Source organism: Lonchura striata, chromosome 1 (genome assembly GCF_046129695.1).
Source record: "Lonchura striata isolate bLonStr1 chromosome 1, bLonStr1.mat, whole genome shotgun sequence".
Lineage (NCBI taxonomy): Eukaryota > Metazoa > Chordata > Aves > Passeriformes > Estrildidae > Lonchura > Lonchura striata.
The window spans coordinates 59286787-59311355 of record NC_134603.1 but is presented as its reverse complement, the minus strand read 5'-3'; the positions used below and the strand labels follow the sequence as shown (position 1 = coordinate 59311355).

General features: G+C 42.5%; 1 protein-coding gene across 4 annotated transcripts in view; it reads left to right on the top strand.

Moving 5' to 3' along the window:
* Window positions 1-425: 425 nt before the first annotated feature.
* Window positions 426-24569, top strand: part of ZNF516 (zinc finger protein 516) — a 101752-nt gene continuing 77608 nt past the window's right edge. The window contains exon 1 of one of the 4 annotated variants that reach the window (XM_021530855.3): window positions 426-563. The gene's annotated coding sequence lies outside the window, so the exon portion shown is untranslated. Of the gene's footprint in view, window positions 564-618; window positions 707-3558; window positions 3637-8005; window positions 8326-24569 lie in introns of those variants that run through there. The other 3 variants (XM_021530856.3, XM_021530858.3, XM_021530857.3) reach the window with 3 other exon arrangements.

The following is a 24569-nucleotide window of genomic DNA, read 5'->3' as shown; positions in this document are numbered from 1 at the left end:
TTGTTTCTGCGCATTTCAATAGATCCATAAATATTTTACCAGTGGAATTCGCCCCCCCCCCCAAAAAAAAAAAAAAAGAATAAAAAGAAAAAACAAAGTTTCTCATAGAAATGCATCTGGGGCAACTCCAGCCCGCACCTTTCGCAGCGGAGGAGGTACGTGGGAACCGGGGCGGCGGTGGGCAGAAGCGCCGCTCCGCGCCCGCACAACACGGAGCCCGCCTTCCTTCCCCCCGCTCTCCGCAGCGCCGGGCGCGGCGGCACCCGCGCCCCAACTTTGCCCCGCGCAGACAATGGTCCCCGGCGGGTGCTGCGGGCTCGGCACCGGCCACAGCGGCGCGGCCGCCGGGGGACGCGCGGCGGCGGGGCGGGCGGGGCGCGGGCGCGGCGGGGGCGGTGCGCGGGCGCGGGGCGCGGCGGGGGCCGGCGGGGCCGCCCGCGCCAGTGGAGCCGCTCGGCGGATCATGTGCAGCGCGGCGCCGCTCGCATGCGGCGCGTGGTTTCACCTTCAGAGCGGCACGGCGCGCCCTTCCCCGAACGCTGCCGCCGCCGGCCGCGCAGGAGGTGAGGGGCGGCGGGGCGGGGGAATGGCCCGGGGGGCGGGGGGTCCTCGGGCTGTGCCCCTGGGGGGAAAAAAACCCCTCAACTTCGCGCCTCCCCCCGGGTACGGGGACCGTCCCCCCGGTCATCGGAGCAGCTCGAAAATGGTAACTTTGCGCTGTTCCGCGAGGAGGTCGGGTTTGCTGCAGTGGTGGTGCCGGGGGGTGGGGGAGCCCTGCGGGCTCCGGCAGTCTTTTGGCTTTGTACGCTCCGTCAGGGGCGTTGAGGGGAGGCGGACTGCGATATTAATCCATTAAGAGACAAAGAACAAATTGCCGCACTTTAAAGTAAAAGGCTTCGGCTGAAGAAGGTGGGTGATGGGTCGTCGAGCCCCGAGTAGCCACTTCAATTATTAACAGTGGGTTGTTCCCCCCTTTCTCCCCCCACCCCTGCAAATATTGATCCGGCGTGTGCGTGAAATGCCCGATGTGGGGCTGTGTCCGTGTGTGTTCCCCCTTGTTTGCGAGTCGCTCTCGGTTCCGTGGCGAGTCGGTCGCTGCGTGATCCCCGTTAGAGAAGTACACAGTTTATCAAAGGAAGTTGGGGGTGGGCGGGCAGAGAAAACAATTATTCACATATAGACAGCGAGGAGGACTCGGAGGACAATGTCTCCGTAGCGATTATTTCCAGAAGAGGAAAAATAGCCCGTTGGATGCGGGTGGGGTGGGGGGAGGGAGGCAGGGAGTTTAATGTACATGTTAAAAAAAAAAAAGAGGGGGGGGTCGAGAGGAGGGAAGGAAGGGAAGAGATATAGGGAGGGAGAGAAAAGAAGAATAGAAATAATGCAGTTCCAGACATTTTGTGCTATAAAAGCTTTCCTCCTCCTCGTCCCTCCCTCCCTCCCCCCATTACTATCTTCGGTGATCATTAGCATAGCGCCGAGTCGCGATCCTAATGCGAATTAAGCACTTGGGCAAGTTGAGGAAAGTTTGGATGGGTAAACTTTGCTATGAGGGAAGAAGGTGGGGTGCTAAAACTGGCAGTACGTGTGGGGAGGCGGGTGGAGCATGACAGCCGGCCGTTGTTTTTCCCCTCAAACCAGCTAACCTCTGCAATTAGCTGCTGGAGACAAACCCTGTGTTTTAAGCTGAAAAGTGTCGGTTTGGAGTCAGCACCATTTATTAGTAGCGTTAATAAGCTCCCATCAGCAGACAGGGATCTTCTGGGGAATGCGCATTGTGTGTGCCCACATCTTATCCTTTACATTACCCCTATAGATACGGAGGCGCTCGGTACTGGACGTGCAAGTATCATTTTGCTCGGACTATTTTCGAAACATTAATTCTGTTCTTTATTTAATCCAGATGCAGGGTTCCCCTCCCCCCTCCCCCCCCCCCGCATTTGCTGCCTTATTGTTGGGTGTACATTTTCTGAAAAGGCGACTGGTGTAACCTGTGGAATTTGAAATGCAAATAAAAGCCTGTGGGAGTTGAGGCAGAACAAATCAGCATTTATAAAGTGAAAAAGATTTAATGTCTTTGAAACCACTCTGAGATTTATTTTTTTTTTTAATAAGAACTGAATCGTGACGTCAAGTCGTTTGGGCAAGATTTTAATTTTTTTTTTTTAATGTCTGAAACGGGGGTATGTGAAGTGCTTACAGGAAAAACAGATTACAAGATTAACATCTGTTAACATGATCGTTTATCTCCAGCCAAAAATAGGTCAGTCCTTTCTTAAGGAAACACGATTGCTGGGCGCATGATTAAATAATGAAATTAGGCTGATGAGTTCATAAATTAGACGCTGTGTCGACGTGCGTTAGGATCCGACCTGTGACAAAAATATGTAATTCGCGGTCCGCCGGAGAGCGGTGCGGGGTCAAAGTCCCTTTTTGGGGAGAGGCGCAACTCTCTCGCCGCCTCCTCCTCTTCCTCCTCCCCATCGCTGGGCGCTCCTCGCCGCTCCCCCGCTCGCACCCAGCGTCTCCTCCGGCTGGGGAGCCGAACTCTCCCAGCGAGCAGAGAAGTTTCCTCGGGGGGAGGGACGCGGGGGTGCCGCGGTAAAGGGGGGTGGGGGAATGGGGCCGGCCGGACGCCGAGCCGAGCCCCCGCCCGCCGGGGCCCCGCCTCGCCGGGGCGGCCCTGGCCCGCGGGCCCGCCCCTGCCGCCGCCCCGCCCGGCCGCGCTCCGCTCGCCCCGGGGTGTCGGGGCGCGGCGAGGTGGGGCGGGGAGCCGCCGTGCCGCCGCCTTCCCGCGACCTGCCTGCTGCCCTGCCCTGCTCCGCCCTGCCCTGAGCGCACCTCAGCCCGCCCCCATTCCTGCTGTCCCCTCGCCGTTCCCCCCGCAGCCCTGGGATCCGGCTTTTTTTTGGAAGTGGGTGCAAAAGTGCCTTTATGGAGAAGCTCGTCGGGCCTGGCGGGGCCATCGGCATTTTGATCTTTGTGGGGTTTATTTTAACGTTTTTATTATTTTGAGGCGGATTTGCCGGTTTCTGGAGGGCTGGGCGCCGTGCTCAGGGCCGGCTCCTCGGCGGCCGGGGAGAGGTCCCAGCAGCCCGCCCGGCGAAGGGCCGCTGCGCTTTGGCCCCGTGCCACGGACTTTATTTCATGCTTGCTGCACTAAATGAGTTAACAGCCAAAGGGTTTTTCATTAACTCGGCTTGGCAACCGTGTATTTCGTTGGCTTCTCCCCCCACCAACCCCCCCCCCACCCAAAAAAAAAAAAAAAAAAAAAGGTGTAATTTTAAGCAAAAGCTGAGTGGCATAATATGGGTTGATTCTGATTTGGGAGGGGGAATCTTTTTCAAAATATTCTGTCATATTTCCCTTGTGCCTCCATCCCCGGACATGGTGTGTGGGCAGGATGATAGCTGAGAGTTTTATTTTGTGAGATGTGTTGTGTGTCCTGATTTTTGACCATTGCTTTCCAGCGATGTTTTAAGACTCTGTGTGTCCTGGACCAAGCCGGAGGATGCTGACCCTGTGGCAGAGCAGTGACCTTCAGCTGCCCCGCGTCAGCCCTGCGAGGGCTGTGTGGATGGGGCTGGGGGAGTGTACGCACACATGCTGGGGAGCTGGGTGCTGCATGCCGGGCAGGTGCTTGCAGGGCCAGGAGGGGTGTTGCGGCAGGTGGATAGGAGTGCGTGTGCACAGATGCAGGGCAGGGATGGGCTATGTTGCATTGCTGCATGGGAGCCAGATGTGTGTGTGCGCCTCTAGGTGCTGCTGGGGATGTGTATGCACGGCAGAATGGCAGAATGAGGCTCAAATGACTGCGGGGTGGGGGAATGCTTCATCGAATGCTTCAGGTGTGTGTGTGCACTCCTGCCCCCGAGTTTGTGGCTGTGTCCCGTGGTCAGGTGTGGGAAGTAGTGCATGTTGGGCTCTCTAGTGAGGCCTGCATGTTCTTACCCCCCAGGCTGGCTGCTGCCACTGGGCCAAAAATAACAGTATTGTAAGAATGTTGGCTGGTTAGGGAATTGCAGTGCCAGGGAAGGGTGTTAATGATGAGAGCAGAAGTTTCATCTCGGTGGGGAGTATGTTGGTAGTTTTGCTCCTGTAGTTTGTTTGTGGCAGCTGGCCGGAGGAGTTGTCTGTCAGTGAATGTTGTTGCTTTGTTTATCTGCCCACGTGTCCTTCACTTCTGTCACAGCAGACCCACCGTCATCAGCCTGGTCATCTGCTACTCTCTGTACCCCAGCTTTGTCCCACCAGGGTGGGTACAGTGATTTTTAGAGCTTTCCCCTGTTGAAACTGGAAGCTGAAGTTGCATAGGAGCACCTGTGGTGTAATTAGCATCAAGGTGCGGATATTCCAGGAGACATCTTCAGTTTCACAAGAGCAGCTGCCATAGCCGTCTTGAGTGAACTCTGTATAATAATAAAGTCATTTGCGTGGGGCTCTGTGTTACTTGCACAAGCATATCTTTACTAGCTCCTTGTGTAAAGTGGTTTTTAGCTATCTCTAGAAATTCTTGCCTGGGGTTTGTTTTCAAGCCTTTAGTTCCTATAAAGCTGAGTGGTGTTGAAGTGACACCTAGTTAGTGATAAGTACTGTGGAGTCTCTGTGAACAATAGGGCATTATAGCCGTTTGTCTAAACTCTAAGAGTTCGTCTAAACTCTTAGATTAATATGCAAAGATAGTGCTTACAGAAAGGAGAGAAAAAATAAAGCAACAGTGAGAATGACATTGTCCTAAAGAATGATCTAAAACATGTTTAAAGAAAGGAGTGGTCTTTGTTAACACAGCACCTATCTAAGCTTAGCAGGGCCTTCTAAACTCCTGTACCAGACCAACTATGTTTTAGTCCCTCCATGAATGCGAATGAGTATTTCTCTGTGCATCATAGAAAAGAGTTTACATCACTAGGATGAAATCTACCTACTGTAACTTGAAAGTGTCCTCAATAACTCTTATCTGCCTATAATGGAGCAACATTTTGTAGATTAAAGTTTTCCTGTGGCAATGACTAATGTATTTACTTTAAAAAATAGGTTCATTGTATGATTTTATAATTGGTCATAGTATCATACTGTCACCAAGATTTAATAATGGCAATTATCAGTACAGAAACGTTCATTGAAGGGGTTGGAAACGATTGTGCCATTGTTCTGAATCTCTGCCTATTGGATTGATTGTCATTTTAGCGAAGGAGGATGTTTATGTCTTAACATCTTACAGATCACCTTCAGAAGAAGGGCTGTTGGCTTCAGTTGACTGAAAAATGCATAACCTTTAAAATGCACCCTACTGTGGGTGCTTACACCAGAGGGGGCAGCCTAGAAGAGTATCCTCATAGAAATGGTGTACTCACCAACTTTTGAGAACTTTGGACAGTCTGTTTATTTGGATATTTTTGCTAAGGTCTTTGTGTGCAGGTGACTTCAACAGTTACCTTTAGTTACCTATAACTGTTGTCTTATACAGTTTCATATATATATATATATATATATATATATATAGTTATAATTGCTGATAAGTATTATCTGTCTATAGTTACCTATATTTATAGTTATCTATAGTTACCTAGCTATAGTTCTCTGTGATTAAGATCTGATGAGTTGTATGCTGAGGTCCCATCTAATAAAGGATACCTGTATTTAATAAGATCCAAAACCTGTCAGCTTGGAAAGGCCTAACTTCTGTGAAGGATTCAGTTCATGCCAAGAACTTCCAGGACTTTTCTGGGGTTACATGCAGTATACAGAATGATTCAGTGCATAAGCTTTTGTAGATGGAGACCAGTGATGAAGTCTGCATATATGTGCTTAAACTGGAAATCTGGGTTTGACTATGCTGTTTCTTAAAGTCATCAAAATAGCAAGCTGAAATGCAAAGTGATTGCATTTTGCAGGAAGCAACTTGTCCAAGCTTGCAAATTTCACAAGAAAAGTGCCTAAATTTTTGAGATGCAAGTATGAATTTGTAGATACATACCTTTTAAAACTGAATGGGCATTGAATTTCTGCACAGAAAGGATAAATGGGCTTACTGCTGTTTTTCACAACCATGTGGTGTTCTTTAGTTGGATAAGAGCATGTACAACCATCCTAAAAATTGACTTGTTGTGTGTGAATCCACTGCTGACCCATGATGAGCACCTTCCCATCCTATTGACTACTGGGAGTTGCATGAGGGCGATTCTGGCTGGAATTACAGTTTATATGCGTATCTGAAATCCTTAATTATATTGGCAGTTAATCAACTAAAACTTATTTTGGTAATTTTTTTCCCTTTAGCTATAACCTTAATCCAGATACCTAATCACAGAGTGGCAAAAAACCCACAAAAGACCCCAAAAACAATAAAACAAACAAACAAACAACAACAACAAAAAAAACCACCAAAAAAACACCCAGGTAAAAAAAGTCACATTTATTTGATTAGATATCTGCAATATAAATATTTGAAACTTGAAGCAATGTTGCTTTTTCAAAGCAGACATCTTACATGCTGCAAATATTTGTACACTTCAGTGCTAGGATAAAGCTGTTCTGACTCAGACACTGAAGGCAAAATTCTGTTTTTCGGTTACCCACTGTAACTGCACAGAAATACTGAACAGTACTCAGGAGTTAGGACGACTTAACAGCAATATTTCTTCATTGTCACTTCTATGTTAAAAGCAAGTGGGACTTCCTTGCCTTTTCCAGCAGGAACAACTCTAGTAAATACTATGTTAGTGAGCCCACATTAAAACTTGCGAATAGATTATGGTCCAGGTAGTTAATACTGCCACTTAGGCTTTCATTAGGATGATGACTTCATTACAAATGTTTACTTTCATTACCTAACTGTTAGTCAGCAAATGTTTAGTCTCTTGATCTGCTGAACCTGCTTTGCCATTTGAAGCCAGTGAGCTCTCTTTTTTTTTGGATGTGATGATTACTCAAAGCTGGTTCTTTGTTTTTTGATGTTGTTTACATCTTGATTACCTGGAGAGGCCCATCAGCGTTGTTGCACACTTGGTGTTAGCAGTTTTTCCTTGCATTCCTGAAACTGCGTTACGACAACGATGGTTGTGCAAAGAACATGGAGCATTAAGCGTGTGTTGTGAGATTAAATTCACGCTCGGATGGACAGAACTTGCATCTCTCAAGTTGGTACCAAACTATTTATTGCCTAGTAAGTTCTAGCAGGTCTCATAGCAGTAGTACACATCTACTGTGAGATAAGTTGTTTATTTACTACTACCAAGTTGTGAGCTAACACTTCTCATGGTGTCCATGGCAGGGACACTGGGACAGGGGCTACTGAAGACTGGTCTATAAACTCTTTTAAGTAATGGAAGAGCAGAAGTTCTTTTCTGTGGATTCGAGACTGCTTACATTCTGAGGACTACTTAAAATTCATTTTTGCTAACCTTTCATTTAAGCTTTTACTTATGGAAAATAATTAAATTTTTATCAGCAGGATATTGTGTTGCTTAATGCTTGTTCAACAAAATCCACATTTCATTATGGGCTGTTGCAGAAGCTGTAGGTCTGGCATTACTGTTGTACTGTTGTGGTAAACCCAAGGTAACTTTAGTAGGGTGGCTCTGAATTTACAGCACTGGATGTAGGGATGAATTTAGCACACAGCACTTAGCACCTAATTAAAGCTTATAGTATTACATCCGTAATCACAGCACTCTTAGAATCTCTAAGAAATTACTTTTTCCTTTGTCTAATCTTCTCCCTTTTCTTTCTTGCCGTCTTACTGTGTGGTGTTGGGAGCTTGCTTCTCCATGTTGGGGCTGTTGTATTTATGTCCCTAAGGAAATGCTTTCCAGCAGTGTACTTCAAATTGAAAAGGAGAAGAATTTTGTGGCTCCCTAAATCTTTAAGGCTGGTTTCTAAAATGATCTAGTTTTTAATCTTCTTTTCAAAGTAAAATAAAAACTACAAAGCGTATGTAATTACAATTTGTAGCTATTTTTAGACTCCTGACATGTTTCATTTATAGTATAATGATAAAAACAAATAGCACAGCGGCTAGACAGACAATTTTCAAACCAACAGCATCCACTTCAGCTACCCTGTCTGTATTTCATGCGTGTTTCCTTTGGTTCTTTTTTTTTGTTGTTGCTCTTTTTTGGCTGGGAGTGTACTGAAACTGTATGTCTCAGTACATGCTGGGGGATGCAGAGAAAACGAGAGCTCTGTCTGTCGGGCAGGTCCTGTTGTGAGTGTTTGCTGAAAACCGGATCATGTGTCAGTGAGTTTTAACGTACTGCACACACACACACAGACACACACGCATGCATGCTTTGCTTTTCCGGCAGGTATAATAAAGGAAGAACGGTGAGTTGGCTTGTCACTATTTTTATACTGCATGGAATGCTTGTGTTGGCTTATTATGGGGATAAAGCTGACTGAAGAGTAATTTTTCCTTGTCTTTTTTAAAAAGATGGTGATCAGGGAAGTGGTGTTAGTTTTCAGTAAAGAAAGAGGAAGAGAAGCTGGTGGAAATTCAGGTGTTCTAGTCACAGTTGTAGCCTAATTTTAAAATGGTCACGTTTATATATTTAAAAATAGATTTGGGAATGAAATTAGCCATGTTCTTTGTTTTTAAAAGGGTAACGTGTGCGCACTCACCATATGGTAGCATTTAACCCATATTGTATTAGCTGACAACAAGTCACATTTATTCTCTGATTTATTTCAGTGTTTCAGAATGTTCTTTTTCTGAAATCTAGTACAACAAAAGATGCATTTAGGATTGTGCAATGTAATTGTCTGTAGCTGTTTTGCCTCACTGTTAAAATGATACCAGGTTCATGAGTAAGCAGTATTTTTCCCTTCTGAAATAATTTCCTTAAGAAATAGTCATTCTCTGAATGTTGAAATGGTTTGCGTGAAGAGTTACAAACAATAGCCAGTGACACGGTGTGTTGTAAAGGATTGCGGGGTGAGGTGTTACAGTCTCTGCTGGCTGAAACTAGAGCTCCTCTTTTGATGGTTGAGTATGTGCTTGCAAAAAGTCTTTCTCTCTCCCCCCCCCCCCCCCCCCCCCCCCATCCACCAGTCTTTACACAGAGGTTGCTTAGTTGTCTATTTTAAAGGATGCATTCTGGCTTTGTGGTAGACTGTGAGGCACCTGCATTGGTGAGCTGGTAGCAGTATTGGCAGCCACAAGTATGATAAAACTATGAATCAGGCATCTTAAGGACTCTCTTAAACTATGTAGTTAGGGAAAGAAGATACCTTATTTTCCCTTTGGATCTGGATTTCCCTGAGAGTTGTATTTTTAGGCTTTCTTTCCCCTCTGCCATCCTATCTATGCACATCTTCAGGGTTTCAGGAGCTGAGACAAAGTCCCAAAGTGTGCAGTAAATAGGAATTAGCTCCATACGGTGTGTTGCGTGAGAACTTTCAAAAGTCGGTGGCACTCCTCACTGAGGTACCAGTTGCTCACCATCTGTCTCTTAAAATAATTTCTTTTAACCTTGGGACTCTTAAAATATTTCAACAAGGTTATTCATGTGTTTGTGTGAAGAGTCTGTAAGTGTACTGAAAAACTGCTAAGCTTCTAATTTCAATGTGGTGTTTGAATACTAATGTATACCAATTAGGAATAGCTGACGTTATAATTTATAGAAGTTGAAAGGAACATTAAACACCACCCTTCCAACGCTAAATACAGCTTTTCCTCCTGTGTGTAGCTGCTTACGTGAAACCAAGGGTCTGTCTTCCAGATTGTTGTACTAGCATGTTGATACATCCATGGATAAGCTACTAGGCTCGTGTATTATCACAGCAGTCCCTTTGCAACATCCTGTGTATAACTGTACCTTTAGCTGATTAACACAATGCTTTCTTGGTGCTGTTTTTGATGGCTCTGTGAATCCTTATTTTAAGACCTTTTCTATGGAAGTGTTCTGATCACTAAAGAGAAAAGCTGTATGAAATCTATAAATACTGACTTTAATTAGATTTCTCTGTTTGTCTCTTTTTTCTTTCCCTCCAGATAAATTTTACCTCAATAATGAATGCTGTGATCTTCAATGCATAATTTATATTGACATTAATAATGATAGTTGGAGAATATTTTAATGCCAGTTAGAGAAAACATGACAATTTATGTTGATAACCTTGGTCCCATTAAATTAGAACAGATTTTAGTAGAGAGCTGTGACTATCAATGGTATGATGAAATAACCCACTTCTTTTCATTGTGGCAAGCATATTGGAGAGTTCATCTTATCATGAGCGGTACATACCAGGTGTCAAGTGACATGCCAGACACACAGCTTTGCTTCTGAATGACTCTTTCCAATTAGAAAGTAATGGCTTTAATGGGATCAACCAAGTAATCGGAGTCTGTCAGTTCTCCCGTGCCAGGAGGTGTGTATTTGCAAATGTTATTTATTTATTTATCTGCTTTTTAATGGTTGCAAAATTGTTGGTAACCTTGAGTAAATTTGGAGGGTGGTGGAAATACAATGTGGAAATTGTGGGATTAATGGTTTAGCAGTTGGGATTAAAAATAGTCTCAGCAAATTACCCTGTTGATACTGAAGCCAGAATCTGTTAATGGGGTTACAAGCAGATTGGTTTATCGGTCATTTATTTTCTAGGTTGATTAGGGATTATAGGTTACCATCACAAAAGTAAGCAGTGTACAAAGCGAAGATTGCTAATATTTTGCTTCAGAGTTTCATACACTTAGAAGGAGGGTGTCTGGAGCTCAAAAGTGGTTTTTAGATTGTGGGCAGCCTTTCCCCTCAGATTTTTATATTTTGAAGTAGATGTTTAAGGAGCCTGGGTATTGTAAAGGGGTAATTTCGCTTGTTAAAAGTCTGCAAAATGGTACAAAACAGTAATTTGTGAAATTCATGTGGGCCACTAACAAAATTTTAAATGCCTGCTGCTGAATTGCCTGCTGTTGTGTCTTCAGTTTCAGTGCAGTGCCCAGGGCTTTCTTATTCACAACGTATATAACGTGCAGCCTGTGCAATAGACTGATGGCTTTTGTGTGTCCTGTTCTAACTTGCAAACCGTGTGTATCTCTGCATAGCAAAATCCTTTAGCTGCCAGTTATTTATTGCAGATCACACATATGTCTCTGAGCTAGGGATAGCGTTGCAAACCAGGGTATCCCCTCTGGGGGATAAAAGTATGGCACCCCTGTTGGAACCTTTAGATATTGCTCTTATCTTCTGCAATCTAGTTCAGGAGATGCTGTGACTTTAATGCTCTTTCCTACCTTGTCCTGATGTACAGCTTGAGATAACATAGTGACATTTATTTGGCTTTTCAACACTTGCTAAGTCAAATAAATGAAATAGCAGGTGAGCATTTCTGCAGCTTTATAGCTAGATGTGGAGCTCTGCACAAGATTGGTGGAGAGACCTGTAATTGTTTTTGTGTCCTTGGCTCTGACAGAAGATAAGGGAGAGAACAAGAAGTTCAAGAAGAGAAATGCTGACTTGGTTTGTTAGAGGAGTGGAAGATACAAGCTTAAAAAGAATCCTTTGGGAACTGGCTGATCTGGCAGGCCAGCAAAAGAGAAGGAAATGGGGACCTTGAGATGTAAGAGATCAAGCTAATTCCTTACCCTTCTAAAAATTAGGTTTTCTTCTGTCCTCACAGAAGGCTTGTCCAAGCTTCCTGCAGGTTCTAAGACTGATATCCAAAGATCAAGACTTCTATCACCAGACTGGAGAGGAAGACAGATAGTTGCCTGCTTAATGTGGCTCTCCTGTGAATTTTGTGCTCCTGGAGGATGGGTGAGAGAGCATAATAGACTTGATAAAGGATGAGCAGCTCAAGAGCAATGACAGGGTCAAGAAATTTGTCTGAATTTTGGCTTAAGTATTTTCTCCTGCAGTTCAGTTTGCACACTGGCGCAGGTTACTCTGGAGTGTGTAGGGAGCCTAAAGCTGTCCTACTGGCTCAGTTTTATTGGGAATGCTGCCCTCTGAGTTGGTACTTCCTCTGAACAGGAAAAAAACCTCATCATGTGGTACAGTCTGTCATCTGTGATCCCCATGGAAGAAGAACACTATCTCTTAAACTAAAATCTCTTCAACATGTAAGAAAAAGGACAAGATGATGAGAGTTGAGAGTCTGTCAGCTAAGAAGATGCTAGACATGAGACAGATTTTTGTTTTCTTAAACGCAGTTTATTCTGCTTTAGTCATTGTATTTTACACTTTGAAGAAGATAACAGTCTTTGAAGGGCTAAAATCTCAGTTTCTCATTCTAATACGCAAAATGAAGTTTTGAACTTGAGTTTTATTTTAGAAAGAAAATATCTATGTAGGTATAGCAGTATGTGAATGTAGGAAAATAATTTTGCAAGTGAATAATAAAAATACTCTTCACACAGTCCTCCCTGTTTTCTTCCCATGTTGTTACAGTCTAATAGATTTTGCCTAGCATAACTCAATTCTTGTGGAATCTTACAGCAGCTCTGTGAAGTTTATTGAAGACCAGGTAACCAGAATTACTCCTTGTGTAATTCCACCCACAAGTGAAGTAATTACATCTTGTGTTAGGCATTAGCGGAGCTGTGCCAATATGAGCAGGTTCACTTGTAAATATCTCAGCCGTTTCATGTCTGGCATCAGTGTTGGTCTCTTTGCTCAGAAGTGATGAAGAGCTGGTGCAAGCAGCAGGCACAGCAAAAGCTGGAGGAGAAGAAAATAGGGTGCGTTGAGCTGAACACAGCCTTAAAGGAAAAAATACTGTAACAAGATCATACAGAAATAAGGAGGAGGAAATGGGTTTTGGAGGAGCTGTAGGTATCCAGGAATGCTGTTGAAGGTGGAGAACTACTTTCTCCTGTACCTAGGAACGCTGACTTTCTGAAGCTGGGCGTCTGTCTTTCATCAGAAATTACTATGGCAGGAATCTGTAGTTACCTGCATTAAGGTACTAAAAGAATCATTGCCCTTTGGTGATGCTTTTCTTCATGAGTGGTGAGGCTGAGGCGCCCCATATTATCATGTCCCTGTGTTGCTGGATGTCTCTGTCTGGGATGCATTAATGGGGTCTGATTCCTGTGGCACTGGTCTGCTGGGTGGTCTCTGCCACCCTGCAGCAGCACCAGAATAAGATGGAGTGTGTGCAGAGTTGTGTAGGAGCAGGATATGGGAGATACCTGGTGTTCTCTGTGGGGCTTAGCTTGTACAGTCCTGCTTCATCACAAGGAACCCTGGGAGAAATTAGAGTAGTGGTGGTTATAGAGAGGAGATTTTAAAGAGAAGAAGGTTGGCTGAGCAGATGTGTTTGCATGCGTGTGACGTAACCAAATTTTTCTTCTGTGTAGTTTCTTGAAGGGACTTAAGACATGGTACTACTGCACAAATCTCTGATTATTGTAGAGTCCTTTCCTGTCTCTTGTCCTCCAGGTGTACTTTGCTCTGCAGTCCCTTTTCCTGGCTGTTGCGCACTTCTGAACTTGAGCTGGTGTCAGCACTCAAAACTTGAAGGTGGCAGAGACTTGGGATGAGTGGGTGGATGTGGCATGCTGAGCATGAGAGTTTTTGGAGGAGGAATATGAAGTGGAGCAGGTTTGTGTTCAGAATGAAAACAGGAGTGATCCAGGTGTTGCAAGGGGCCTGTGAGAAGAATTGAGCTATGCTGAGAAACCAGGCTGTTGGTACAGAAGGGTTGGGAGGATGTCAGGCACAATCCAAACAGCCACCTAAGACTGATTAATTTTTAGCACTGGTAGCAAACTTCCTTAAAAAATAAATTGCTGTTAATGAATAGAATTTGTTAGGACTAGCTGGGTTTGTGAAAGATGCATGTCAGCAAAAACAGCCATGAAAAGAAAAAGCACTTGGGGAAGTCTGTTGTTCATCTTCTGTCTTTTCTGTGAACACTGTCATGAATCTGTCCTGAAGGCAGATTTTCTAGACGTGACTTTTACTGCTACAGCCTTAACTCTGATGACTTTTGCAAAGAATGTACTGGGTATAATGTTTCTGCTCTCTTAAAAAGAAGTAGTAGCTTTATGTTTTTAGCATTATAAAGGAGTTAAAATGAGGACTTTCAAAGTTCCCTCTTCCAGACTTCTGTAGCTGTGATCAGTTCCTTATGGTAACAATCATCCTCTACATCAAACCACAACATGATGGTCAGGTAAAGGTGCGTGGGAACACAGCAGGCATCTGTTCCTATCTGACACAAAGTCAGCGGTTTAGGCTTACAGAAGATTATGATTTATCAAGAGAGTATAATTATAAGCTGTTGTCATATGGTGGCACCCAGTAACAATGATGATCTGTTGCTGCTCTTCTGGGATGTGTACAAACACACAGTATGAATAAGTTCCAGGACTTGATTGTATCTCCTCTGTGTACATGTGGTTGTATGGATCCATTAAGGGGTCATTAAAGTTCTCCAAAGCATATCTGCTGTCAAATTAAATGCTAATAAGTGTCTGTTAATTATCACAGTCCTCTTCACAATAATAAGTTATTAGAATTGAATTTACTGTGCATTTTACTACAGTGGGGGAAAGCCAACTTTGGTGCTTGACATCTGGCATTTGAATGTGTATGCATAATGTAAGGCAAAAATTTGGCCACAGTCTTCCTGGTAGTGAAGGCTGCCTGTGTCGTGATGGGGTAGAAATGTCCTCTGTTTTCCTCCAGTCTCGGCTGGTTACTGTGCAGAAACTGGTCCTGCTACAGGCTTGCAGAACAGCACCATGGGGATCTAGTTCTGTATCACACCATGGGTGCCTAGAAATGTGGTCAATGCCAATGTCCCTGGGTCATTCCAGAAATTAACCTGTCAGCTACCTGAAAAATACTCGGATGGTTCATTAGCCATCTCTCTTTGTGTCCATTACAGCGGGGTGGTAGGGAAAAGTTGCATAGGAGATCTATGACCAAGGAGAAAAAGCTTTAGCGTGACATATAGCATAGGTATAATCATGTGAGTACAGCTCTCTTCCCTGAGGAAGAGTATTGTGTATGGAATTCTCCTTCATTGCAAAGACACACTTTCCTTTTGCAAGCAGCAGCAGTATCTTTCTGGTTTTGATAATTCAGCCTATTAGTAAGAGCTGTATGGCATAATAAATATTCACAGATACAAAGCTTACTTTTATGTATTTCCTGAGCAGTGCAACTGGAAGTGAAGTGGTGCCACATCCCCTGCACGAGTAAATGGCATTGTAATTTCTCCTAGGCAGTGGTTGGAAAATGATACATATTCCATTACTTTAGGACATAGCATCAACTTGACCCCAGAGGCTAAACCTTGCTCAGTTACTGTGCATTTTAGTGGTGTTTCTCGGGTTACTTTGGTTTTATTAGTTTAAATTCACGTCAGCATACGTTAGACTACAGCTTGGTATTAGGTGTGCTGAATATGCACTGTGGCATGGAAAGTGGAGCAGGATGACAGGGAACTGGGCTGGCAAAAGGAGATGTGCTTATGGCATCTGTTTTGTGTCTCTTGAATACTTTATTTCAGCCCTGTATTCCCTGAGTCATGTTAATCCTGGTATCGGTAGGTACCGCCTACGCCCAGTTTATTTCTACCTTGAGGTCATGGCATAGGGTCATTATCTCACTTTCTGACTGTAAGCCATACTGCCTTGTAGGTTGATGATGAATTCATGGCTTTTAGGGAGCTGTGTCTGCTCCTGTGCATGTGCACACACACACCCCCCACTGCAAAATAGCAACTTCAAAGCCCTCACTGGGTAATCTTCACTGACATCAGTGAGCACTTGTTACTCATTGGAGGAGCCTCGCTGACTTGAGAGGCACTTTCTTGTGAGTAGGAGTTTGCCAGTGTTAGCAATACCCAACCTGGCCCCAGAGGGTGATGGTATGACTCAGTTACCCTTAGTTTGGCATTGCCTGGGCATGGGCATATACATGCACATGCACAAAGAAAAGACAAAAAAAAGAAAAAAGAAGGTGTCTGTTGTTGATGGTGTTTAAAGTCAGGCAAATATAATACCTCCATCCCTGTAGATACAAGTGCCTCCTTGGCTGCACATAATGATATGGAACATTTTGTGTTCATGGCAGTCCAACGTGATGTGCTTCTGTCCTCTTGCCTTCTTTGTGACGCTGTGGGCTGGATTCTCCTCAACTCTTTGCCATCTCCACGCACTGATGTGGAGAATTCAGAGGTGTAGGCTGGGCTGATTTGGTTCTCTGTTTATATGGGGCATAGACCTGCGTGCTCTGAGTGTATTTGTTTAAACAACAGGTTAGCTGTTAACAGAAAATGGTACATGCCTTGCTGGTTAATGGGAAAATGAAGGCAATATTGTCATGATGATGGCTTTAGAAACAGAAGACAGCCAGCTAAGTATTGTTAAAAAAGGTGCTTGCTAGACTAATAGTAAATGTATGATGAACTTAATGCCAAAGATAACAATGCAGTTCAATAAAGTGACTTTAGAATCCTGTTGTCATTCAGTATTTCTGCTTCTTTTGTCTTGGTAAAGAGCAGATTTTTTTTCCTTCTCCTACGTCAAATTTGGAAGAAGTAGGTTATCCATAGTTTGCTATAGTTTTGAGGTTATGTATTAGCAGTTCTGAGGTTATATATTAGCAAGCACCATATTATTAACCCTTGCAAGTCAATGTTTATTTTATGTACTATAAACATAGTATATGCCTATACATGTGGAAACAAAAGTCAGAGATTTATTTTAAAGCTTTAAAAGTGGATATGTGGTGTTGGCAAGAAGCAGAGTGTACCCTAAGGCATTCTTACATTGCCAGTTGGGATTTAAGCTTTTATACTAGTAAATTTTATTGTCTAGGTTAAAAGCCAAATTCATTCAATTAAGTTAATCTCTGATTCTTTTCCAATGTGGCAGAGTTTAACCAGGGATGAGTGTAGCTGTTTGGTTAGACATTAAAAGATGCTGTTGATTTGATATTTTTTTAACTAATAATAGAGTGAGCTCAGAATGAAATGAGGTTTTGAAGTTTTTGCATGGGGCTGCCATGCTGCCATTATTAAAACGGATCTTTATTTACTTATTTAATCAACATGCTTTCATGAGTACAAAGCTTGTAATTTAACACTCCTCCTTGGTCTGACAAGCTGATCCCTGTGGGTGGATGCTGGTGGCCACTTGGAAGTCTGTTGAACTGACTGCAAAGATTTGATCATGTGGGTCAGTCTGTACAATGTGGGGTTTAGTTTCAGAGACAATGATTCACTGTTGCCTAATTTTGTAGCTCAAGTAATTGCTTTGCTATCAGTGCTTCTTTTTGAAGTGTTCCTAAGTAGGGTGTAAAAGCAGGTAGTTTATGGTAAATGGCAGGAGAAACAGTTTGTTTACTGCATGAAACCACTGTGTTTATGTATCAGTGTAATGCGTGTAATCCATCCTCAAGTTTATGCATTCAGTGTCCTCCTGGAAGTGTCAGAGATCCACAGTGCCCCTAAGCATTAGATTTAGCATTTGATGCTCAGATGTAGTCTTCAGATCTATAAAGTGTCTTCATCCTTACAGCTCCCCACTGGCTGTGTTTTTCAAGACACTGAAGAGCTCAGTACTCTTCCCAAGTCAGCTGTGATTTATGCGCAGTCTGAGAGGACTGAGGCAGCCCACTGAAGTTACCCTAAAGGAAGCTGTCATCATCAGGATGATTAAAAAGCCTCGTTGGGCATATGATGCAATATCAGTGTGCAGGATAGCCCTGCTGCAGGTTGAGAGCTCTGGCCCCAGGTGATGCTTCTGCCCAGGTACCTGAAGGATGGCAGAGCTGTAGGTGCAAACTCAGAAACAGAAGGAGTAGCAGGAAAGGTTATTCCTGTGGATTTTTCTCTAAGCATTAAGGAGAATATGAAAGAAGGTTTAGGAAGGCTAGAATACCAACTTACATAAATGGAAAATGTCTTAATAAATGCAGTGCTGACATAGCATAGGTGAGATCCTGTTGCCTGGTTGCTCCACATGCCCTGTTGTGACAGCTGGGGTGGTTGGGCAGGGTAGCACGTATCTGCTCCCCTCTGCAAGTTTTCATGTTGCAACTCCTATATGGATGTCTTCTGGCCAAAAACTTCTTTCAGGCATCACTTTAGGAAGCATGTTTTGACACTGCCTGCTTGCATATGTGCTTAGAGGGAGTCACTGCAGGTGTCAATGCAAAGACAACTCTTTTCTTATGTGTGGTTGAAAGGTTGTAAAGTGAAGAAGTCAGTGAGAATTACTTAATTTTCTTCGAAAAAAAAACAAACCCAAACTCTTCCTCATTAAAATGGCATGAATTTAACAAAAATGTATATCAGCATTTGATATATTTGGGAGGAGATGATTATTTTTGATACGAAACATTGGGTTTAGAACAATTCAGATCAAGGACATGGTATTTCAAGTATGAATGGTTTTGGTTAAACCAAAATTTAAAAAAAAATATATTTTAAGCACATCAGTATATGTACCTGGGGACAGAGATGACCCTTCACTGTTTGTGGAGAGGTGACCTTAACAAGAGATACTGGCCTGAGTGGGTTCCTCAGCCTGCTGTACCCCTTACCCCTTCCTTCAGAGGAAGGGTTTGGTATGGAGTGGCTGATTCAATATTGAGAGGTGTGGTTCTTTGGGTTTCTTTTTGGATTTCATCCATGTGCCTTTTTTCTTTTTTATTTGTTTGTTTTGGTGGTTTTGACACTGACATAGGTGAAAACCAGGTCTACTGAGAAACATCATCAACACACTACATGTCCTATGTAACTTTGCCAGGGTGAGGAGGAAGGGATTAGGTTGGGATGTAGCAATCGGCAAATTTGCTGAAGTGTGGTAAGACCAAATGGATGCAGTCACCAGGGTGCAGTCAGATTTGATTATCCTGTGCTTAGTTACTCTTCCTGTAGTTACTGACAGGTGAGGCATCCTGCACTGTAGCAGGCATCTGCATGTTTGAGCTAGATCATACAGTACCTGATCTTACAGATCTAATAATCTGGGATGGTTGCACAGCATAACAAAAAGAGTTTGCATCCTACTTCAGATTAATAAGCTCTGTCTCTTAAAGGAGGGGGTTTAAGATGCAATTACTCTGTATTTATACAACAATCACTTGTGGTGTGAGGTAGCTTATATAAACTTTTCTTTAGGATTGTTTTTATACTGTCAATGAAAAGTTGGTGTATTTTTCTTTTAAATAAAATCTGAAGGTAAGATCAAGTTATTTTTTCCCCCCTGCACATAGTATGTAACCACTGCAGTGGTGCAAATTGCAACAAAGGTGTAGATTTATGTAGATTCAACAACGTGGAAGTTGTGCCTTGTGCTGTGTGGGTCTCTTCTTCTTTCAAGGCCAATGGGCCGGACTTCTTGAGCAGCTGAATCCCATGAGAAAGAGCTCCTGTCTCTTGTGTCATGGTGTCTATCTTTGTGATAGTGGCTGTTCAGTGGAGGACACTGGAGTGCCCTGGTGGAGGGGTAGAGGTGGAAGAGGGAGACAGGAGGGCAAGGATATAGCCTGGAGGTGTTGGCTCACCTCCATGGAATCATTGAGACATTTCTGATTGACTTGGAAGAGTGCTTTGAAGTTCTATGGTGGAAAGCCTGCCTCCTCACCCCGTCTTCGCTTTCAGGTGGGTAGGTTTTCTACCTACACTTTACCAGAAGTGTAGGTTTAGCTGCCTGTGCTTTATAAGAACAAAATGTTTCCTGTGGCAAACAGAAATTGCATGCAGAAACCCAGGTTTGATTTCTCAATTCTGAGTCTCTCTGTTCTTACAAAAGAATGGTTTTGCTGCATTTTTTTTTGGTCGACTTGTGAAGTTTTAAAGGAAAAGATTGAAATTGTGCTTTTCAAGACCATTTGAAATACTACAGTCATTGTCTTGGCCAGCAGAGAAGATCTTGGGGAGCTGGGAGGTAGAAGGGCAGAGAAAACAAAAGTACCTGTTCAATTAGAAGTGCCAGTGCAGATTAAGGAACGTGTAGCATTTTTCTGCCAAAACTCAAGCAGCAGTTTCAGTTCAACTGTTGAGTGACACAATCATTGCCCCTGTTGCAGCATCTGAGTAACTGTGAGGAAATACCTGACTATCTCCTGGTTGCTGGTGGTGTCTTGGTGACCTCATGCAGTGATGTCTGTTTTCTCCCACTGGTGCCTGAACACACGTTCCTGCCAAGGCTTTCTTCCATCCACGGTGGACAGGAGTGAGCACTAGGCTTTGTCTCTGTGCTGCTGCCTATCTGTGATTGAAACTGTTGTTGCCTCCTCTTGGAAGCACATTCCTGAATGCTGGATGCTGGCATCTTACTCTTCAGTTAGGAGTGAGGGCAGCCCTGTTGACCTTGGGTTTGAGAATGTCGCTATCCTAGTGGGTTTTATGGGATTTCCTTCTACTTTTTTGTTAAAACTTGCCGCTGTTTGAATTTTGAGAGTGAAATTCTTATTGCTAAATAAAAACTGCAGTTATTTGTATAAATAATGAGGGAATCAGTTAACAGCTTTGTGTTTCTTACTGTTCTGGTTATACCTACTGGGAAACTTTAAGGAAATATATGAAGCTGTCAAGGCTGCAAAAGCAAGAGAGTCTCGTTCTTGAAGAAGAGAGATTTGGATAGCTCATAAAATCACAGCCTTTGGGTGCTGCAGAGAAGTAAATTGAAGTCATTATGACATTATGGCAGAGAGCGTCTGATCTGCCAAACTGTCAGCGTTTGATGGACGTGGTATCTACTGACACGATGTTGCATGAGTGCCAGCCAGTTTCTCTTTCTGTCAGCGCAGTGTTGATACTGCCAAGTGCCTGTTACTACCTCGAACTACTGCACGTGTAGAAAAAGCTGCTGATCAATACTATAAAGGAGCAGTTTATGTTTGGTGATTATCAGAGGCGTATTGATCCGTCTTTCGGTTATGGGTGTGTAATGTTAGGAAATCGGTGATTGAGAAGGTTGAAGTATTGGTAACAGATAATTTCTCTGAATTACAACATAAACATTTGCAACACTTAATAACTTGCCAGATAAATAGTTCCCTGACAGCTTTCCAGCATCAGTTTCATTTGGGAGCTGAGTCACTAATGCCCTAAAGTTTAGGAGGAAAAAAAAATCAATTGAAGTATCAGGAAGTGAGGTTTTTTTTAGTATGTTTGGTGAGCTTTTGTTTGTTTGTTTGTTTAACATATCACAAAGTGAGCATCCCAAAGAAATGATCTCACCACCCTGCTATGTGCCTCCAAAATGAGTCTGGAAGCAAGTTCTGAAAGTGGAGATGCAGCAGAAACAAAGGTGAAAGAGCAAATGCTGATGTTATGCAAGATAGCAGATGAGAAATGATTCAGTAATAGTTACAAGCATTCATACAAGGGAAGGAAAACCCACCCAGGTTCCCATTTAACAGTATTGATTCCAGTTTATTGCATCCAAGTTGTAGAGAATGTTCTCCACGGATCCAGGGAGAGGTATGTCAGGAGGGTTTTTGCTATGTGCTTAGACAACAAAGTAATATGTGAAGGATTAAAGGACTTCTCAGGTGAAGTCATCCTCTATTTAATGCTTATGGAGAAAGCACTGGCATCTTGTAGTTTTGCCTGAATATATTTTGGAGGATTAAGGATATTTCTGCCATTGTATGAGTGACTGTTGAAAATAAGATCAAAGCTTCAGTCTTTTATTGGCGTTCTCTCATAGCAAGGGCGTGTGCTTTGTATTTTACTGTGTCATAATTTCTAGGGGTTTGGTTTTATTTGTTTTTTATTTTTTAAGTTTTTGTGTGTGTGATAGTTTGTCATCCCTAGTATAATGCACAAATCAGTTATTCAGGTAAAAACTGTAAAATCTGGATGACCTAATTATAGATTTCTTAATTTGCACTCCTGTGGCCTGTTATTAAGTGTTCCCTTACTGAGAAGAGCTCAGTACTTGGAAATCCCACTGCAGTCAACGGGAAATGCAATAATAAGCACTTGGAAAAGCAAGCCTTCCTTGTTAAGCACTTAAACATGATGGTTTGTAGAGATACCCAAGACATGAAAATTCTTTACCTAAATTAGTAACCTAGTTAGTATCTCCAGAGCCAATGAAGTGCTTGAAAAATATTTATGCATAATTTGTGAAATTTCAGGTTTAATATTAAATAATTCTGAATCTTGTAGGTATTTTTCATTGGAGCAGATGAAGAGAATTTGATTATATATTTTAAGTACTGTTTTTTTGAAGAAATTTTCAAGTTTTGCAGTAAAATCTCTGATTCTGTTTTTTGTTAAATGTACTGTGTCATGATTCTACTCACATTCAGAAGGTATGAGTGGTTTTGAAAATAATAGTAGCCCCACTTGACTTAAGCAGATTGTGCGTGAAGTTACTCAGTTGCATAATTGCTGAACTGGGGGTTCTGTAAATTTTCAGTTAATGGCTTAAAATTTTCTTCCATTCTTAATACCTTTATTTTTAAGATGTCCAAAATTCCTGTATTTATAGCACAGCTCACTCTCTTGCATTTTGTTTCAGAAAGGGAAATCATTTTAGGTCAACTTCTGTACATGTAGAAGGAAAGAAATTGATGTGGAAATAGAACGGATTTTGGCTTTATGCGTGTTTCATCAGTGATACAATGGATTCATTCATAAACCTTTAGTAAGATGTGTTTTGATATTTTTCCTTTCATTGTAAAACATAGGTGGAAGTTTTCCTGGAGAATTAACAACACAAAAGCCTTAATTTAGAGTTATAATTACAAAATGATGACTTTACCATTCGGAGCAGTTTAATGGTTTTATGTGGAATGAGAAGACGGATGAGGCTTTCTCAAATGCAGGCCTTTTTAGGACACTGTGAATAATGTGCAACAGATAATTTTGTTCTAGAAATATACAACAAAGCATGGAAAAGATAAGACTACGTATTTTTAGGAAAGTGTATTCATGAATGAGCAGTTCTAAATACATCCTGAAATAGTTACATACAGTATGGACATGCTGTGAAGCTCAGGACATCCTAGATTTCCTCAGACAATATAAAATACTTCTTGTTATTAAATTTTAAGCAGGATTCACTGTGTCCTTTTATGTAGTTGTTCTGGGTAATACCTGGAAGTTTAATGGTTTCAGATACCTTTTAGTTTGCTCTGCAGCCAAATTGGGGCATTTTCAAAGTAGCAGTTAAAGCCTGCTGAACTCCCATGCACTAAAGGGTAGACCAAAAAGCACTTCCCTCAAAAATACACAATATAACCTCCCTCTGTTTTTTCCCCATTTCCTTCTGTACGTTGGAGACTTTTTTTTCCCTTTCTAGCGATGCATTCTTGAGTACTTATCACTGAGTTATCTGATTAACTCTTGCATAAAAAAAGACAGTGAGGGGACTTAGAAAAAGCATAGCTGAAGTTTTCAAAGGACCCTCCATAACACCATTCCTAAGACTCTTCAGCTGCTTTGAAAATTTCAGTTTATACCTCTTCCATTGTCTGCCTGTATTGTGCATCTGTGCACATACAAGTATAGAAAATGTACTGTATGGTAAAACAGGCTAAAATATCTGTTTCAAATTAAATGTATTCATTGAGGAAAGATTGCTTTAGGCTCAGGTTATTTTACCAATATTCCACACTGAACTTCTATTCAAACCCAGTATTGCCTGTTCAGAGACTGTGGCATTGCAGTGCGGCTTGAGTGAAAAGAAACTTCATCATGTGGTTGGGTGCCAGAATGAGCTGACCTTTCAAAGACATATGACCTGTGGAACTCACTATACCAAGATATTATCAGAGTGAAACAGTACAGCTCAGGCTAACTAATGGACAGGTTATGACATATGACTTTTGGCATAAGAGGGCTACTCAAATCATGAGGTCAAGAAGGCACGTTTTCAAAGAAGGATGCTCTTGCCTACTTCTAAATCACTTTGTGCCCTCTGAAGTTGGGGTACTGGTCTCATCTCTTACTGCTTTTCTTAAGATGAAGGATGGGTCTAGTTTTAGAAAAAGTGTTTTTTTTTTCATCTGAATCACTGCTATAGTGGCTCAGATTTTAAGAAAATGTCCTTATGATTATGCATGATCTGTTATTTGATACCAAATATGAACTGTGTCTGTCAGAAAGGAGAAGTTATTACAATAAAAATTACCTTAAAAAATCCCAACCAACATTGTGGGAGTTGAGCTTGAAGCCAACCAGAGTGAAGCCACAGAGTGCTTGCAATGTCTCTGAAGTGATACTAAATTGTATGACAAGGAATGGTGACATGGCAGCACTTGCAGTTGATTATCCTCAGAAGTTTTGTACAAGAGGTTCCAATTCGTGTTAGAAACCAACACTGTAGTATTAGGAAAGCTGCACACTACTGCGGTCTGCAATTTACGTATCATGTGCTTCACTGAAGATTAGCTTTATTAAATCAGCCACTGCTTGCAGATCTGCTTCAGCAAGACCAAATCTGAGGCTTTCTAGAATTTTTTTTCTTTCCCTCATTGATGAAACAAGCAGAAACAGACAGGCTTGCTGCATGTTGTTTCTCCATTCATGGAAAAGATGAATTCAGAACTATTAAGCCAGTTTCCTGTTTAAATTGCTGGATTTTTTTGTTGCCCAGAACTGGAATTCAAATTCAGCTATTTCTCTCTGACCTTGACACATGTTTCCTT